Source organism: Gallus gallus, chromosome 1 (genome assembly GCF_016699485.2).
Source record: "Gallus gallus isolate bGalGal1 chromosome 1, bGalGal1.mat.broiler.GRCg7b, whole genome shotgun sequence".
Taxonomy (NCBI): Eukaryota; Metazoa; Chordata; class Aves; order Galliformes; family Phasianidae; genus Gallus; species Gallus gallus.
The window spans coordinates 112,613,124-112,630,117 of record NC_052532.1 but is presented as its reverse complement, the minus strand read 5'-3'; the positions used below and the strand labels follow the sequence as shown (position 1 = coordinate 112,630,117).

The 16,994-nt window shown below is 49.5% G+C and overlaps 1 long non-coding RNA gene across 1 annotated transcript; it reads right to left on the bottom strand.

The window, feature by feature from the left end:
• Positions 1–6,194: 6,194 nt before the first annotated feature.
• Positions 6,195–16,521, bottom strand: LOC101751443. The gene is made up of 3 exons (XR_006933448.1): positions 14,485–16,521; positions 10,462–10,652; positions 6,195–9,848 (listed from the first exon to the last, which is right to left on the bottom strand). It is a non-coding gene; the product is annotated as an uncharacterized LOC101751443 (long non-coding RNA).
• Between the last annotated feature and the right edge of the window lie 473 nt (positions 16,522–16,994).

The following is a 16,994-nucleotide window of genomic DNA, read 5'->3' as shown; positions in this document are numbered from 1 at the left end:
AACAATTCCAGTTCCCTCAGCCGCTCCCCAAAAGACTTGTGCTACAGACACCTACCAGTTTCGTTGCCCTTCTCTGGACACACTCCAGGGTCTTGATGTCTTTCTTGTAGTGAAGGGCCCAAAACTGAAAGCAGTACTGAAGGTGCAGCCTCACCAGTGCTGAGTAAAGAGAGATGATCACTGCTTTGTTCCTGCTGGCAATACTATTTCTGATACAAGCCAGGATGCCAAGCCTTCTTGGCCACCTGGGCACACTGCTGGCTCATGCTCATTTGAGCATCAACCAACAGCCCCAGGTCCATTTCCTCTACGCAGTCTTCCAGCCACTCTGCCCCAAGCCTGTAGCATTGCCTGGGGTTGTTGTGGTCGAAGCACAGGCCCCAGCACTTGGTCTTGTTGAACTTCATCTCACTCAGCCCAGCGATCCAGCCTGCCCAGATCCCTCTGTAGGGCCTTCCTTCCCCCAGGTAGATCAACGCTTCCTGCCAACTTGGTGTCACCTGCAAACTTACTGAGGGTGCACTCAGTGCCCTCATCCAGGTCATCAATGAAGATACTGAACAGGACAGGCCCCAGTACCGAACCCTGGAGAACACTGCTCATAACCAGTTGCCAGCTGGATTTAACTCCATTCACCACCATTCTCTGGGCCCAGCCATCCACCCAGTTCTTTACCAAGCATAGAGTACACCTTTCTAAGCCATGGGCTGCCAGCTTCCCCAGGAAAACACTGTGGGAGACAGAGTCAAAGGCTTTACTAAAGTCTAGGTAGACTACATCAACAGCCTATCCCTCATCCACCACATGGGTCACTTGGTCATAGAAGATCAGATTGGTCAGGCAGCACCTGCTTTTTGGGAACCCATGCTGGCTGGACCTGGTTGTCTCGTACGTGCCATGTGATCTCCCTCCAGATGATCTGCTCCATAACCTTTCCTGGCACTGAGGTTAGGCTGACAGGCCTGTAGTTCCCTGGATCCTCCTAACGACCCTTCTTATAGATGGAAACCTCATTGGCAAGCCTCCAACCCTCTGGGATCTCGCTGGTTCACCAGAAATGCTGATATGTTGTGGAAAGCGGCTTCACAACCACCTCCAACAACTCCCTCAGCACTCTCAGGTGGATCTCATCCTGCCCTATGGACTTGTAGCAGTCCAGGTGGAGTAGTAGGTGTCTAACTCTTCCCACCTGAATCATGGGGGATTTATTCTGCTCCCTCTCCAAGACTTCCAGGTCAGGGAGTGGAATACCCCAAGGATAACTGGTCTGACTTTTAAAGTTAGCCTTTTCCTGATCCTCACTGGTCATGTTCCTCCATCCAATAAAAGATGGAGATTCTCCTTAGCCCCCCTCTTACTGTTAATATATTTGTAAAAAGTTGTTTGTTCTCTTTTATGCCAAAAGCCAAGTTGAGTTCAGGCTGGGCTTCTGCTTTTCTAATATTCTCTCTGCACATCCTAACAAATTCTTCGTTCTTTCCCCAGGTTGCTCGCCCCTTCCTCCACAGGAGGCAGATTCTCTTTTTCTCCTGGAGCCTCAGAAAAACCTCTCTGTTCATCCGTGCCGGTCTTCTTCCCTGCCAGCTCATCTTCTGACAGCCTGCTCCTGTGCCTCTAAGAGTTCCTTCTTGAGGAGCGACCAGCCCTCCTGGACCCCTCTACCCTTCAGGACTGAATCCCAAGGGACTCCCTACAAGTGTCCTGAATAGTTCAAAGTCTGTCCTCTGGAAGTCCAAGGTAGCAGGTTTGCTGCACCCCCTGCTAACATCACCAGTGATTGAGAACTCTACCCTTACGTGGTCACTCTGTTCAAGACAGCTCCCAGCCTACACATCTCCCACCAGTTCTTCTCTGTTTGTGAACAGCGGGTCTAGCAGGGCTCCTCCCCTGGTAGACTCTCTTACCAGCTGTGTCAGGAAGTTATCTTCCATACACTCTAGAAACCTCCTAGACTGCTTTGTCTGCACTGTATTGTACTTCCAGCATATATCAGGGAAATTGAAGTCCCCCATGAGAACAAGGGCTGGTGATTGTGCAACTTCTGCCAGGTGCTCATGGATGTCTCATCTGTCTCTTCGTCCTGGTTAGGCAATCTATAGCATACCCCCACCATGATTTCCACCTTTTTGGCCTTCCCCCTCATCCTTACCCATAGAGATATGCTAAAGAAGTGTGGGATAGAAGAGTGGACATTCAAGTTCATTGAGAACATGTGAATGGCAGAGGTCAGAGTGTTGTGATCAGTGTAACAAAGTCCAGCTGGAGGCCTGTAAATGGCAGCGTTCTCCAAGGGCTGGTACTGGGTCCAGTCTTGTTCAACATCTTCATCAGTGAAGGGATAGAGTCCACCCTCAGCAAGTTTGCTGATGATACGAAGTTGGGAGGAGTGGCTGACACACTGGAAGGCTGTGCTGCCATTCAGCAAGACCTGGACAGGCTGGACAGAGAGGAATCTGATGAGATTCAACAAGAGCAAGTGTAGAGTCCTATATCTAGGGAGAAATAACTACATGCGTCAGTATAGGTTAGGGGATAACCTGCTGGAGGGAAGCATTGAAGAGAAGAACCTGGGAGTCTTGGTGAACAACAGGTTCTCCGTAAGCCAGCAGTGTGCCCTTGTGGCCAAGAAGCAGCCAGGCTCTCTTCAGTAGTGCCCAGTAACAGAGCAAGGGGAAATGGACACATAGTGGAACTTGCTTTAGCAGGAGGGTTGGACTAGGTGATCTCCAGAAGTATCTTTAAACCCCTACAATACTGTGATTTGGACAAGCAGAAGCCATGGCTAACTTCTGTGGCCCCATAGGCACTCTGGTGGACTGTTTTCCTGCAGCAATCCAGGTCTGCTGATCCAGCTGCTGTTGCTGTAAATCAGCTTTCTGCAATTCAGTCGTGGCAGATGCTAACCCATGAATCTCTTGGGCTGATAATTGGCCAACTGATTGCAGCCTGGTTTGAACACCTGAAAATCTATTATATTCAGGGCAGATCTGCCCAGACGTAACATTCCTGATATGTCTACTCATCTCCAAGGAACACATGGCTTAAGGTAAAGAGCAGATAAGGGATACATATAGGTTTGTACATACTAATATTACAGTTCCGGAAGATAAGGTACTCTCTTTCTCGGCATTTTCCCATATAAAAATGACTGTAGTTAGATGATCAAACACTATGGGTTTTGTAGCATTAGCTTGTTTGCATTCCCAGTTGTACCCACTGTTGGTTTGGATCTGTGAAGATGTATTGCATATCATTAATCAAATATACTTGTCCATGTTTAGTACACAGATTACAAAAATAATTCAAGGGACTACAGCTATCGCAAGAGTGGTTTAATGCTATCATAATTGACCATGCCTCAGGGAATACTGTTACCATTCTGATATCCTCTGTCCAGTGCTATATGGTACTACCTTTTACTCTCTGCAAAGTCCAGTTCTCTATCACCTTCACAATGTGGGCTTAAGTTTTGACCTTGAACACCTACCAGCCATCGGATGCCACTCATGGTTCTACATCTGCTTAAACATTTAGTCACCACCACAGGGTCCATTTTCCCAAATGATGTTCCACACAGAGACAACATTATGCTGAGACCTACCAGAATCACAGAATGATATAGGTTGAGATGGACCTCTGGGAGTCATCTGGTCCATCCCCATTGCTCAAGAAAGTCTATCTAGAGCTGCTTGTCCAGGACCACGTCCAGACATCTTTTGAAAAGAATAGTTAGTTGTCAGAAGTGGGTTACCAGGCAGCTGTGACTTTGAATATTGGTGTAACTTACAGATCATCAAAAATAATAGAAATAAAATAGAATAAAATAGAATAAAATAAAATAAAATAAAATGTATATTTCTTTTGAAGAAGGGGAGGCTGAGAGTTGACCTCATTCTTTCCTACAGCTTCCTGAGGATGGGAAGTGGTGAGGGAAGCACCGATCTCTGCTCCAGGGTCACAACTGACAGGACATGTGGGAACAGCACAAAGCTGTGCCAGGAGAGGTTCAAATTGGACATTAGTAAAAAATTTATTTACTGTGAGGGTGGTCAAACATTGGAAAAGGCTTCCTAGTAAGGTGGTTGATGCCCTAAGCCTGTCATTGCTCAAGATATGTTCGGACAATGCCTTCAATAGCATGCTTTAACGTTTGGTCAGCCCTGAACTAATCAGGCAATTGGACTTGGCTATCCCTGTAGGTCCCTTCCAACTGATCTGATCTATTCTATTCTATTCTATTCTATTCTATTCTATTCTATTCTATTCTATTCTATTCTGTTCTGTTCTGTTCCGTTCTGTTCTGTTCCATTCCATTCCATTCCATTCCATTCCATTCCATTCCATTCCATTCCATTCCATTCCATTCTAATCAAACATTGTGGGAAATATTTAGGGATATAAACAAACAGTTCCAAAATTAAAAAATGTAGCCCCTGATGCTTGGGCTAGGTTCTTAGCAACGACTAGTTTTCCTGATGGAGGTTGGCATTAAAAGAACTGTCCATCTTGTGCCAAAATTCATTGCTGTTCAGCTTCAGTCAAAACTCTGGTTGGCATTTCTCTGTGGCTATACCCTAACAATAATTGCTAAGAGGTGTGTGACTGGACCCTCACCTTATTATTCAAATCCATTTCTCTGTGTGTCAGCACTTGGCCAAGTCTGCAATGTGTGGGCAGGAGAAAGTCTTCACAGTTGTCCTTTTAGTAAGGTGTTGTATGCTCTGCTAAACCAGCTCCCCAAGGATAACAAGGTGTATGATAAATCCCTGTAACCTTGTTTTCAGGAGCCTGCTGCTGGACCATGTGTCACATGAAATGGGAATCATTATCTGATGGGACAGAAGGAATACCTAACCATTGGCTTGACAAGCAAGGCCCTTTAGAGTGGCTTTCTGGTCAGCCTGGGCAGCAGGCAGTACAGCCAGGTAATCAGTGCTCATATCTACCATTGCCAGCACATATTGCAAATACTAACTTTCAGGGAATAGTCCAATCTGCCAGATATGGCCTGAGGCCAGCCGTTCCTCCATCCTTCTTATGGACTGTTGTGGCAATTTTCTTGTTTTTATTAATTTGCAGGTTTAGACTCTTTCTCCACTAAAGGAGGGGAATGGAGGATGCAATCATTTTGTCCATCATTGTAATTATTTACTTCCATAGTTGATTTTTCTCTTTCGGTTGCTTGCACATTTCCCATAAATGAGGATAAGTTTTCCGTCAATTCATTGGTAGTTTTTTGGGTGTTGTTTTTGTTTTGTTTTGTTTTGTTTTTGTTTGTTTGTTTTGTACTCCAACCTCAAATAAATCTATGAACATCTCCTTCTGGATATCCTTTTTCTTTTGTATCTTATACACAGGGCACAATCTCTCCTGTCTTCCTTTTCGACTTGGTATTCACTTAATTGCCCTAACATTAATATTACATCATGGACTAGTTTCCACTAGGGCAACTTCCACAGGCGATAAAATTGCTCACTCCTCTTTAGATTTAAAGGTGTCTCTGCTAACAATCCAGATTGTATTCCTGATGTAAATACCCCTAGGTTGGTGCTAGTTATGGCAGGGCTGTAGACACTCAGTTGAATAGCCAGCTGTCTCAAATATTGTCCCCTTACATCAGTATGCTTCCATGTCACTTCTTTATCACCCCAGCCATATGGGGAGAGGCACTGTAACTTTACCATCTCCCATAACTAATCCCAAGGAGAATAAAACACGTTTCCCTGGGCCCCTTTTGGCTTTGGGAAACTGGCTGGCCACGTCACTTCTGAATGCTTCAAGCTGTACGCTCTCTCTTCCTTGGTCCCACACTAGCAGTGGCCATTGCCCTTATTTTCCCTGAGCTTTAGCAAATACAGAGAACATCCTTCCTTTTCTTTCTGACAGGTACATTCTTTTCTTCTAGTTTGTTGTGTCTACTACTCTGTCCCCAGAGGTGTTCAAGACCAGGTTGGATGGGGCCCTAGGCAACCTTGTCTAGTGACAGAGCTGGAGGTTAGTGGCCCTTCCTGTGACATGAGGGTTGGAACTTGTTGATCCTTGGGGTCCCTTCCAACCCAAGCCATTCTGTGATACTATGGTACTACTGACCGGACTGAAGCCCAGAGTGTGGAGTTGCTTTCATTGTTTCCACCAAGGGGACATGCAGTTACAGTCATCAGCATTGCTCTAAATAAATAAAAGTCAGGGCAGAATTTTGCTTTCCCAAAAAAATTTATTTCATCCCTGAAATGACAGCATGAAAATCCTCTCGCAGGGGGGCCGGAGAGTGTAACAATGATGATAAAAATCTGCTTTGATGTGCTATTTGTCTTTTGAAAGGAGCCAGGTGGTTCTGCTTGTATGTGAAGTTCCACGGTTACCCACAGACGCAGCATAGGCATATGAAACCCTCGAGCACACTGGGGGATGTGTCTGGTATGAATGATCACCCAGTGACAACTTGCTTCTCTAGTCTTGACACTCCCAAGACCTGGAGAAAAGCAGCTCAGCAATGTGTGGAAATCTCAGAGGCTGCACAGAGGAACCCAAATCCCAGTCTTGTGGTTGCAGGCCACTCAAAGCCCTAAGCAAACACATGCGAATGCTCAAGTGGATAACTGATGCTTTTGGTGCTTGTCCGTCTCTAAGGCCCCTTGGTAACCCACTTTTGGAAGGCCTCCCGTATCCTGCTTCCTCTCGGCTGAAGCATCTGGTTCGTAATAACTGCGCTCCTTCATGGCCAATTTTCCAGCCAGTTGGTGTTTTGCTGCTTTCGCTTAAGATCTCCATTCAAAACTGAACCAGGAACTGGAGCGGCGTTGGGGGGAGAAAAGTATTTAAAGAGCAGCACTGATTTCATGCACACAGACGCAGTCCTCTGCGGCACTAGTATTAGAAAAGAAAAAGTAAAGGAGGGGAAAAGGCTGCAGGGATTCCCCTCAGCTTACCTAAAAACCCAGAGGTAGACTTCCCTTTGTGCTCTGTGTGATTTTTCTAACGTTGCCTCTACGTAGTAACAGCTTTTTCTTCTGTGGGAAGGGAAGCGTGCCTGTTGAAGTCTGCAGGAGCCTGACTTTCTTCTGTGCTTGCTTTCGCATTCACCTCCCGCACAGCTCCCAGAGGCTCCATGCCTCATGCTGGCAATCCATTCAGTGGCAGGCCAGAGGTACGAGCTAGCAGCGCTTCCCGCGGGTCGCGAAATCACTGCTGGGGCTCAGGGGCTGCGAGCAGCACCGCTGCACTCAGCCAGGCAGAAATCTGCCCACCCTTCCCGTTGGGTGGCATGTGCATTGCTGATATGCCAAGGGAATGATTAGTGATCCAGCATTCTCCCTACTGCAAAACGTCCATCAGCAGGCTGCAAGCATCTCACGTTTATGTCTCCTAGCTTTTGCTTCTTAATGAATGAGTTTCACCGGGAGGCACTGTGAAAATTCCACATCTGAATCAGTATTTGCGTTCGTATTGGCACATTTCCTAAGGAACCTGCAATCATTTATGCTGCTTTATTGGCTACCTGCTGTAGCTAATTAACAACATGAATTAGCAGGGAACAATCCCAAATTCAATTTCTGGAAAAGTACCTAGTTCACCTATTTCCCCCCCCCCCCCCCCCCCCCCGAGATTGAAAGATAGCAAATCACAAACACAGCACAATATGTCTGATGCATGCGATGGAACTGCGCGATGTACACGTACGAAATACAAAGCTAAGCATTATCACAGATAAGAGCTTACTGACATTAATCCGCTTCAAATCATTGTCCAAACTACTTCAGAGTCAAGCATGCATTCAGTGACCTTGCAGAATACGCAGTTCCTTGGCTGGCACTACATAGACATCTCCCGAAATAAATGATGAACACAGTCTTGTCGATTAGGCATGTGAGAAGGGTGGGTTAGAGAGGCACCCAGGTGAAGCCAGACAGCAAAGACCATAGGAAAGCATCGCACCACTTACTTCTTGCAGAGAAAGAGTGGTAAGACTAATTAGCAATTAGCGGAGCGAGCCGTTCGCATCAGGGCTGCTCCTGAGGAAGGTCCTGCAGCTGGGGGAGCCATGAGGAGCAGCCCGGGGACCAGAGGTCGCTGTCAGAGGCACACTCAGCCGAGCAGGAGGGAGCCCCACAGCCCTGGGGGAGCTGAGTACCCAGAGGGTGGGATGCTGTGACCAGCTTGTCACGGTCCCGGGTAGACTCTGTGTTAAAAGCATCTCTGCCAGCGCCTTGGAAACGACCGAGGATTGAAAGCATCAAAGAAATAAAGCTGTTGCCAGCTGGAGGAACAATAGGCAAGCGGAGCTCTCTTTAGCCCAGGGGATTAAATTCAAATTGCAAATGTGAAGGCTGCCCTGCAAGGAAAGGCCTCACTGTGTACCAAGCACTAAGCACAGCCCAGCACCCGCAGGCCTGGCTCATCCCCTGCCTCTGGATGGAGGGAGGAGGAAAGTAAGGAGGAAAGGAAGGAAGGGAGGGAGGGAGAAGGGAAGGAAGGAAGGAAGAGAGGGAGGAAGGAAGGAAGGGAGGGAGGGAGGAAGGGAGAATACATCCTAAAACGATGCCACAGTCCTCACACAGCCCTCTGAACTGACCGTGCTGATTTCAAAAGCCGCTGAAGTTGTGATCCCTTTGGTTGCAGCCGGTGTAGCAGGCCTGGAGGAAAGTGGTATGCTTCCATTGCCCCTCGGCCTGCCTGGGTGCTGCCCCCAAATACCCAGTTCAATAAGGGATGAAAATAAGCTTTGAACCCAGCTCCTGCAAGCGTCACACTGGTAGAAGCAACCCGCTGTCCTGAGGGAGCTGGAAGTTAGGGACTGCAGGCACAGCAAAAGGAGAGCATACGCGGCTTTCTCCTGATAACTTGCTTAATGAATTGCAGACTTCTAAGCTGATTTGTTCAGCTGGGGAAATCCCACAAACATCTCACACCCGAGCGCTCGGAAATTGGTTTAATAGTCTCAGTGCCCGTAATGAAATGCCACCACAGAGCAGAGGTCCCAGGGCTCACCCCGTGTGAGGCTGCATGCCATAGCAGCCAGCATCCCTCTGATTTCACCGCGTGTTTGGAGGAGGCTTTTTTAGAGCCCCAATAACGATTTTTAACGGCAGCATAAATAATGGCTGCAGATCAGCTGTGCAGCCGTCCGGTGTGCAAGGCTTGCCAGTAGTGCTTTGATTTTTAACTCTGCGCTGCAGTCATCTGTGCTTTTATGTTTGCTGTTTCATTTTTAAGCAGCCATTTAGCAGTATCTGGAGGGCATTTGCTGTTCTAATACTCAGCCCGAATGCACGTGAAGGGAAGAGCTTTCACAAGCGACCGAGCTCTTTTAGGAAATGGGAGAAAATCCTGCTCCGGTGCTGTGGGATGCGAGGAGAGCCGCGCTGCAGCCCCCTGCTGCTGCCGCCCTCCGAGGGTCAGGGCAGGAGTGCCAACGCACAGGGGGTTAATGGCAACTTACAACCGCAGCAGTTAAAATTCACGAGGTGTAAAACACAAATTGCACGCGGTAGATGAGTGCCTTTAAAGTTTATGTATTACTTTCCCTCTCGCCCCGGTTCAAAGAAGTGCTGTCGGCCCACGAGATGATGAGGGCTTACAGAAGGGGACGAGCAGACTTCATGGGGCACAGATTACATGGGGGGGGGGGGGGCGGGGGGAGCATCCGGGCTGCGGTTACAGATGTTGGGCTGCAGGAAGCTGGGGAACCCACGTCATGTGCACGCATGGGCAATCACAGAGCAGAATTAATGGCTCGCGCTCACTTCTTCCTCTCCTCGGCCTCCTCAATTTTAAGGATATGAAGTACTGCCTTTGAAGTTTATGCTCTTTTGTTTGATTATTCCCACAGCTCAATGTAAGTAATTTTCCTATCAACAGAAGAAAAACAACAGCAAAACATTTTTAATAGCTCCCAAGGCAGTAAAGGTTTTGTGCTTTTTTTTTTTACAACTCCGATCCCATCTTTTATGTGCACCTTATGACTTGGCACACCAGCATCTCCCAGAACCAAGCTGTTTGCAGTTTTGCTCACACTGCTCCCTCTCCCCTCAATACCACTCCTTTCTCCACGCTCGGGAGATAAGGAGTAAGTGAGAATCCAACCGTATGGAACCAGCAGTCCCATCTGCAAGGGTTTTTCCACGCCCCAGCTGACCCCGTGTGTTCTCGCCCAGAAGTCACTCCCTGAGGGGATTTTCCTTACGGAATTATTCATGCACCCAAGATGGAGCTGGGATCTGAGATTCGGTACAGAAAAAAAATACATGTAAGCATCCAGAGCAACTAGAACGAGCATCGGCTTATACGTATCTGGACGGATTGAGCACAGGCAATGATTGAGAATAGGTTGGGCTGAGAGAGGAAATTTAAATTTCTATCCTAAACGCTTTCTTTGCATTTCTTGAAATAAATTATTCCCAGCAATTGCAGGCAGAGATTGTTGATTAATTCCAGCAAAGGCAGAGAGACGGGGAAAATTACCGTACATCGTCTGTTCCTGAGTTTCGAATGTGGGGCTTTTCATTTTTCTTTGCAGTCTCTACGACTGGGCTTTTCGGCTCCAGAGTGATCTGCAGGTGGTTTGCAGGGGAGTGTGCTGCTCACGTCATGGGGACAGATATAGACAGCGAAGCACCGTCACGTGCACCAGATGAGTAGGAAGCGCTTTTCGCCTAGAAGGGTTGAAATGCAGGCTGCGACCCGGCCAGCAGGCACTGAGGCAGCAGCACGGATGCCCCGGAGACTGCCACCCCCCAGAGTCCCTACAGAGAGGGACCGGTGCCAGGACCGCTTGCACCCAGAGCCCTCTGAGCCGCTGGCAACAGCAGCAAGCACCGGGAGGAGCGGCTGCAGGGAGGATGCCGTCACGGCTGGTTGAGCCCCGGCTGACAGAAAAGCCCCAGGGCCACTGGCAGCCGGGCATAAATTAGAGCTGCGGTGAAGCTGCTTTCGCTTCTCCGCTGGCACCGGTCCAGCCCCAGCTGCCTCAGCACAGAGAAAGGCCTTGGAGCAGCCCGTCCTCCTCACCCAGCACCACCTCAGCCCTCCTCCCGCCGGCTGAAGCAGGCCCCACTGTCCTACGGGAGCAAACTGCAGCGGGCTGTGCTGGCGTTCCCTTGGGTCGGAGGGGCCGCAGCATCACATGGGGTCTCGATGTCAAGTGAGGCACCACCGTTCTCTCGGTGTGAGCTCGGTGAGGGAGCTATGGAAACTGTCCACGCAGCGATGGAGAGAGGTGCTTTGTAATTCTCTTTCAAGCCTCAGGACTGGGAGCTGAGCCTTGCGTGCCCTCTGAAGCTCTGCAAGCAGCTGCGCTGCAACGCACATTAAGAAAGAATGCAACGGCTGAAAAAAAAAGCTGTCATGCGGGCTAATCCCTCTGATGCCCAGAGAAAGTCTGCACTGGGCCTCACATGGCCGCTGCCTGCGTGCCCTGTGCCCTGAGGCATCCAGCTGAGACACCCCGCAGCTGCAGCGCGCTGCCCGCTCTCTCTGCTAGGGGATTTTCTCACATGCCAGCCCAAACCCAAATTAGCCTTGTGTGGTCCATACGGGCCCTCAGTGCTCAGCGTGAAGCCAAGCATGCCAAACTATGCCTTCCAAGGGCAGCCAAAAGCCACACGCCTCGCTGGGGATGTATCCTGCTGGAGAAGCACGTTGAGGCTGCCTGCAGCACGGCTCAACCCAGCAGCACACCGAGGCAGCTCTTCCAATTGCTTCCAGGCACAAGTGACAGCAATACCGAGGCTCTGCAATACAAGGGCTTCTCCCTTCAGAGTGACCTCCGTCACCAGGACAGCGCAGGGCTCCCACACTTCACGCAGCAGAGGGTACTCAGCAGCCGTCAACTGCCTCCCCAGCATCAGCAGAGTCCAACGCTATCAGCACCGGGTTTAAGAGAAACAAGAGGCTATTAAACCACTAGCAGAGCCTAGAGGGAAAGGGTCTTACTGGTTCAGGATACACAGAGGGGTTTTAAAACCCAGGCTTAGGAATAGAAAGCAAAAAGAGGTTGCTGGGAGGCAGTGCCTTTCGAGCAACCTGCAACTGAGTGACCACCTGAGGTTAATCCAGGCAGAGTGGGTGGCAGGCATAGGGATTGCTTGATTGAGGGGGACGGGCCGGCTGAATAAGGGAATTATTTGTGAGAAGGGCAGAAAAGAAGGCCTGAGGAGCAAGCAACTTGGTGGCGAGCCTTTTCACAGCAAGTGATTAACTGCAGCTTCTAATAAGCAGAGGGAGACTAAAGCTGGCTGCCTTTTTAAAGTCATTTTGATAACGCTGGCCCCGATGCAATAAGCTATTTGTTTGTGCCTGCCGGCAGGGACAGCAAACCACAGCAAGCGTAATCCTGCAGCTCCACGCATCAGCCCCTCCGGAGGTGTCAGCCGCAGCGTCTGAGGGGCCCAGATCGTGCCGCAGCATCACTATTGACACGCCTGGTGCTCTTTTGTGCTCTTTCTCTCACCCTGCCCTCCCCTCACCCCGTTGCCCCCCCAGGCCGGGGGCAGGCTGCCCGCCTGTCGCTCGAGGCCGGGAATCCCCAGATGACCTCCGCTTCGCCTCTCTGCCAGTTCACTGAGCTGCCCGTCCCGATGAGCATCACCGCCAGCCGACAGATCAGGAGGGGGGGGCCGAGCGCCAGGGGCCACAGGGACGGGTGGTGGGCTGGAACCCCCGCCCTAGATATTTGAGGAGCTGCAGCCTGATCGTTGGCAGCAAGGGAGGCTGCTGGGAATGCGTGCTTCTCTGATGGTTTTGTCGAGTGCACGCTCTGACCTAAAATAGCATGAAAGCACCACACTGCAGCACAATTAAATGCAGCCCGGAGAACAGCCCTGAACTCGCCGCCCCAGCCGAGCCCTCTCGACCAGAAACACAGTGTTCTGCTAAAGCTGCACATTCACAAAGCAGCTCCGCTTCCCTGCCAGCCCTCTCGTGAGCTCCTTCGATGCTGAATCATTCTTTTTCTATTGGTGCTGCAGATCGCTCACGACCTCAGAAATCCCACGGCCCCGTCACATCTCCCAGCATGTCAGAGCCACGACTCCCAGCGTCACCAGGAGCTGCTGGTAGGCCTGGGGTGCCCGCAGGCAGGGGGGCATTACCTGTCCCTCCTCAGGGCCACAGATAACAAGGCTGCTGGTGTTTGCAGCCTTAGATCATATCAGATCACGTCAGATGGGTGGGCACTGGAAGTTGCAGTACGCTATTTTTATTAGATTATTTTATAAAATTATTATTTATATTGCTATAATTCCTTCTCCTGCAGGAGTTTCTCCAGCCCTCACCTTTGGGTATGAGCCACCTTCTTTTATGAATTGATACCCACATTCCATGATGCCAAACAGAAAGTCAGATGCTTGCATGCCTCTCAATTCCAAACCTGCCGAAAGCATGCAAATACACACCACGCCTCTCTCTTTGAATGCACAGCACATGATCTGCCTGGAGACACAGGCATACACACACACACAAGTGATCTCTGTGCAGAGTTGCCCACATGTCCCTCTCTTGCTCCAGCTGTCTGATAGCTCCTCTTATACCTCCTCCGTGAGAAGGGGTGGATCCAAACGGGTCTGCTGAGAGCTGCCACCTCGGGGGAAGGTGATTGTGTCCACCCCACAGGCTTGAGGCAGGTGGAACATCAGGGCCCTGGCAGATTTGTGCTGCTAAAGGCAACTAAAAAGTTGGTTTGGGTTCGGCACTGTTTGATGCTATCTGTGGCTGGGGAGCGAAGCGCAGCTGATGCTACACGTTGTGTGAGACCTCGCAGGGGAATTACCAACGTCACCGAGCTCCCATAACGTGGATATAAATAAGCCCGCCTGACAGCTGCTGGGCCCCCACCCTTTTGCCTTGCATGAACTCACGGTTCCTGCTAACGTCCCCGGATTATTGGAGGCCTGGCTGGAAGGGAGCAGCTGTTCCTCAAGCGGCAGCAAAAGCCCTTCACCCTCCCATCTAAGGAGCTCCCAGGGCCACTGCTGGCTGACAGCAGGGGTCGGGTGAGGAACGGACGTCCCCCACCCAAGAAAAGTGGTCCCCTCCCAACTCTCATTAACAACGTCCCACTCCTATGGTTATTAAAATGAAGCAGAAAAACACAGGCTGAAGTAACATGTTTATCCATATAGCTGTGGAGAGCAACATGGTGAAAATAACAAGCAAGCTTGTTCCTCCAGTCGTGCCTCCCTTCCTCTCAGTGAAAGATCCTCACTTCAAAGGGAAAATGCAAGTCCCCCCCCCCTCCCTTTCTGCATTATTTTTTCCCCTGAAAATGTTTTTCCTCCACGTTTCCAAAGCACTGCCCAATTAATTACTTCTAGACAGCGTCTCGCAGCACGGCTGAGCAATAACGTACAGATCCTTGTGGCTCACATGCTGGTGGCTTAAAAAAAAAAAAAAAGACTTTTAATCAGCTGAATGAGCACAGGGGCAAAGCCTATTGAACTCCAGCAAAGCAGAAAGCTGGGAGCAGCACCAGGAGCAGCATGCAGTCACCGTGTGCTCGATCTGGCCGAGGCAGGATCCTCCTCTCTGGCAGACCCCTGGATTAGGATCTGGAGGGAGCTGCCTCTCACACGCTGCAGCCCATCGCTGGCTGCTCAACACGCAGCAAAACGGTTTGTGAAACACCGCGGCTCGCTCCCTCGCCCACTCTCTCCTTTTTTAAAGCCCCGTTCTTCAAGCCGAGTTGATTCCAATGAAAGGAATCGTCGTGTGCTCCCCCTCCTCCAGCAGCACAAGGAAAGGTGGAGCAGAACTGCAGTTTTACCCACAAATACACAAAGCAGAAGTTGTGCTTGCCCTCCAGTGTCCCTACTGCTTTTTCATGACGAGCATTTTGGCACCAGTGCTTTTACTCCCCTTACAGCATGCACATCAGCATGCTTGCTATTTGCTATCGCAGCCTCAGTAACACAGCAGTAATAACAATTCCCACTCCATTTTCTGGTCCTGTTTCTAAACAGGATTGATGGAGTCTTTTCTGCAGCACATAGAAGTCCGTGCCCACCTTCCCTTGAGGTCTCACACATTAAGCTCCTTTAACATCACCTTGCTACACACTTTGGCACCTTTTCTCCTAACCAGAACCTGCCATCAGCAGCCATCTCCCACGTCTGTGTGCCTGTCTTGCTCTCGTTAGAGAGCTTTGCTTTTTACAAATACTTAAGTTCAGGCCTAATTTACTAATATTCTGGCAATTAGTAACACGCCTCTCACTCAGAAAATGCCCCAGAGCACTTTACAATTTTACTTACAGACTGCATCGTCTTTAATCTGGCCGGTGAAATATTTACTGTACTGAGTTGGTAGGAATTCTATACTTGGAGTGAATGCTGTGGGTCCTTTCACAAAGAAAATGCCCATTCCTTGCTGAAATTTCAAGACTCCACAAGCATCGATCCACGCGTAGGCTGAAGATGCCCAGCTTTGTGAAGACATCATTACATTTCCTCCTCCCAGAACCTTAAGTAAACTTTCCAAGCAGCTTCAGAAAAAAACTTAGCCAGATCCTCCGATTGCCAGAGAATCACCTGGCCCACACATCAAGCATTGCCTCCTCCGGGGTGGAATGAGGCGTGTTATGCAAAATTAATTGGTATTGCACAGGTTGATTAAAAGCACTTCCTAGGGCACCAGGCTGCTTCTGCCTTCCTTTTTTTTTTTTTTTTTTTTTCTTTTTTTCTTCTTTCTTTTTTTTTATACAGAAAAAGAAAGGAAGAGGTGGCAAGGTTCCCTCAAAACTGATGACTACAAAGCAAACCTGTGACTTTGGTGAGAGATTTGTACCAGCCGCTGCTAAAGTTTGTCTCCACCTGAGAAATGATAGCTCTCCTGAAAACCTTAGCCATTTTACTCCAAGAACTAGCTGTGATCTTTCCCATGTTTCTTGTACTAGCTGGGCACGGCAATACGAAGTCTTGGACTTCCAGTTTGAGAAATTGCTCACATTGTCTGCGAGTGTCACAATCACATTATCACCCGTAACTGGCTGTGTATGGGGGAACTTCTTGGGGCCCTGCTAGCTCACCACGCTCTGTCCCTTCTGCTTTGACCGTGCTTGATGCAATACAGGGAGTACAAATGTGGCTTGATTGGATTAAGGCCTTTATTTCTGTGAGGTCTGCTACTATTCACAGAGGTTTAATTAAATTTGTGACCTCCAAGTGGTCAGGGAATGTGTGTCAAGGCAGACACATTGGAAAACTGATTCATTCTACAAAAGCTTTGGAGGTGGACAATGCCATTTGAATCTTTCATGATACCGATACCAAGAGAAGGGCCGCAGCACTGTGAAGTGTCAGGGTTCTGCTGAGCCTCTGGGACAAAGGCTTGAGCTGGGAAGGTTCAGGAGTCCAGGTGAAGGCCAGAGATTCTCCGTTCATCCCTGCCTGATTCCTACTGCTTTGTTTGTCCATTTACATACAGTAGGACAGTGAAACCCTTCCTGACAGACTGCGCCTGAAGCTGATACTGTAGAGAGCTTGGTACAGCCTCTCTCACCCCTCACACCCTAACCCACAGACACTAGCAACTCCCCTCCTCAGGGCAGCCCCCCCCCCCCATCCCCTCTCAGCCTCCTGCCCACCCCACACACGCAGCAATGCAGCCCTGCTCCAGCACTCAGTGGAGAAAAAGCCACGTGTGGCCCCCTCCACGTGGATAAGGTCTCCCTGTTTCTGGAGACAGAGAGAGGGAAAACATAACAGGGCCTGCAGTGGAGAGATGCCAGGAGGGTACAGGATGAGTCTTGTGGACTTTGTGGCCTCGACACCCAGTCGCTTTTGTAGCCGTGGGTAGGGCAGACCTCTCAGACTGCAACACTACCTTGGTCTAAGTGCATTGACCATCACGACGTCAAAATCTGTGGGATCACTGGTATGAGTTTGTCAGTAATATTCCAACCCACTGCTTTAGAAAATAGGTCTGGTTTTCTAGGGAGCTGGTGAGTCTGCTGTTGTTGTTCATGACAGTCTGCTAGGGACTCTTCCAGAAACATGAATTTC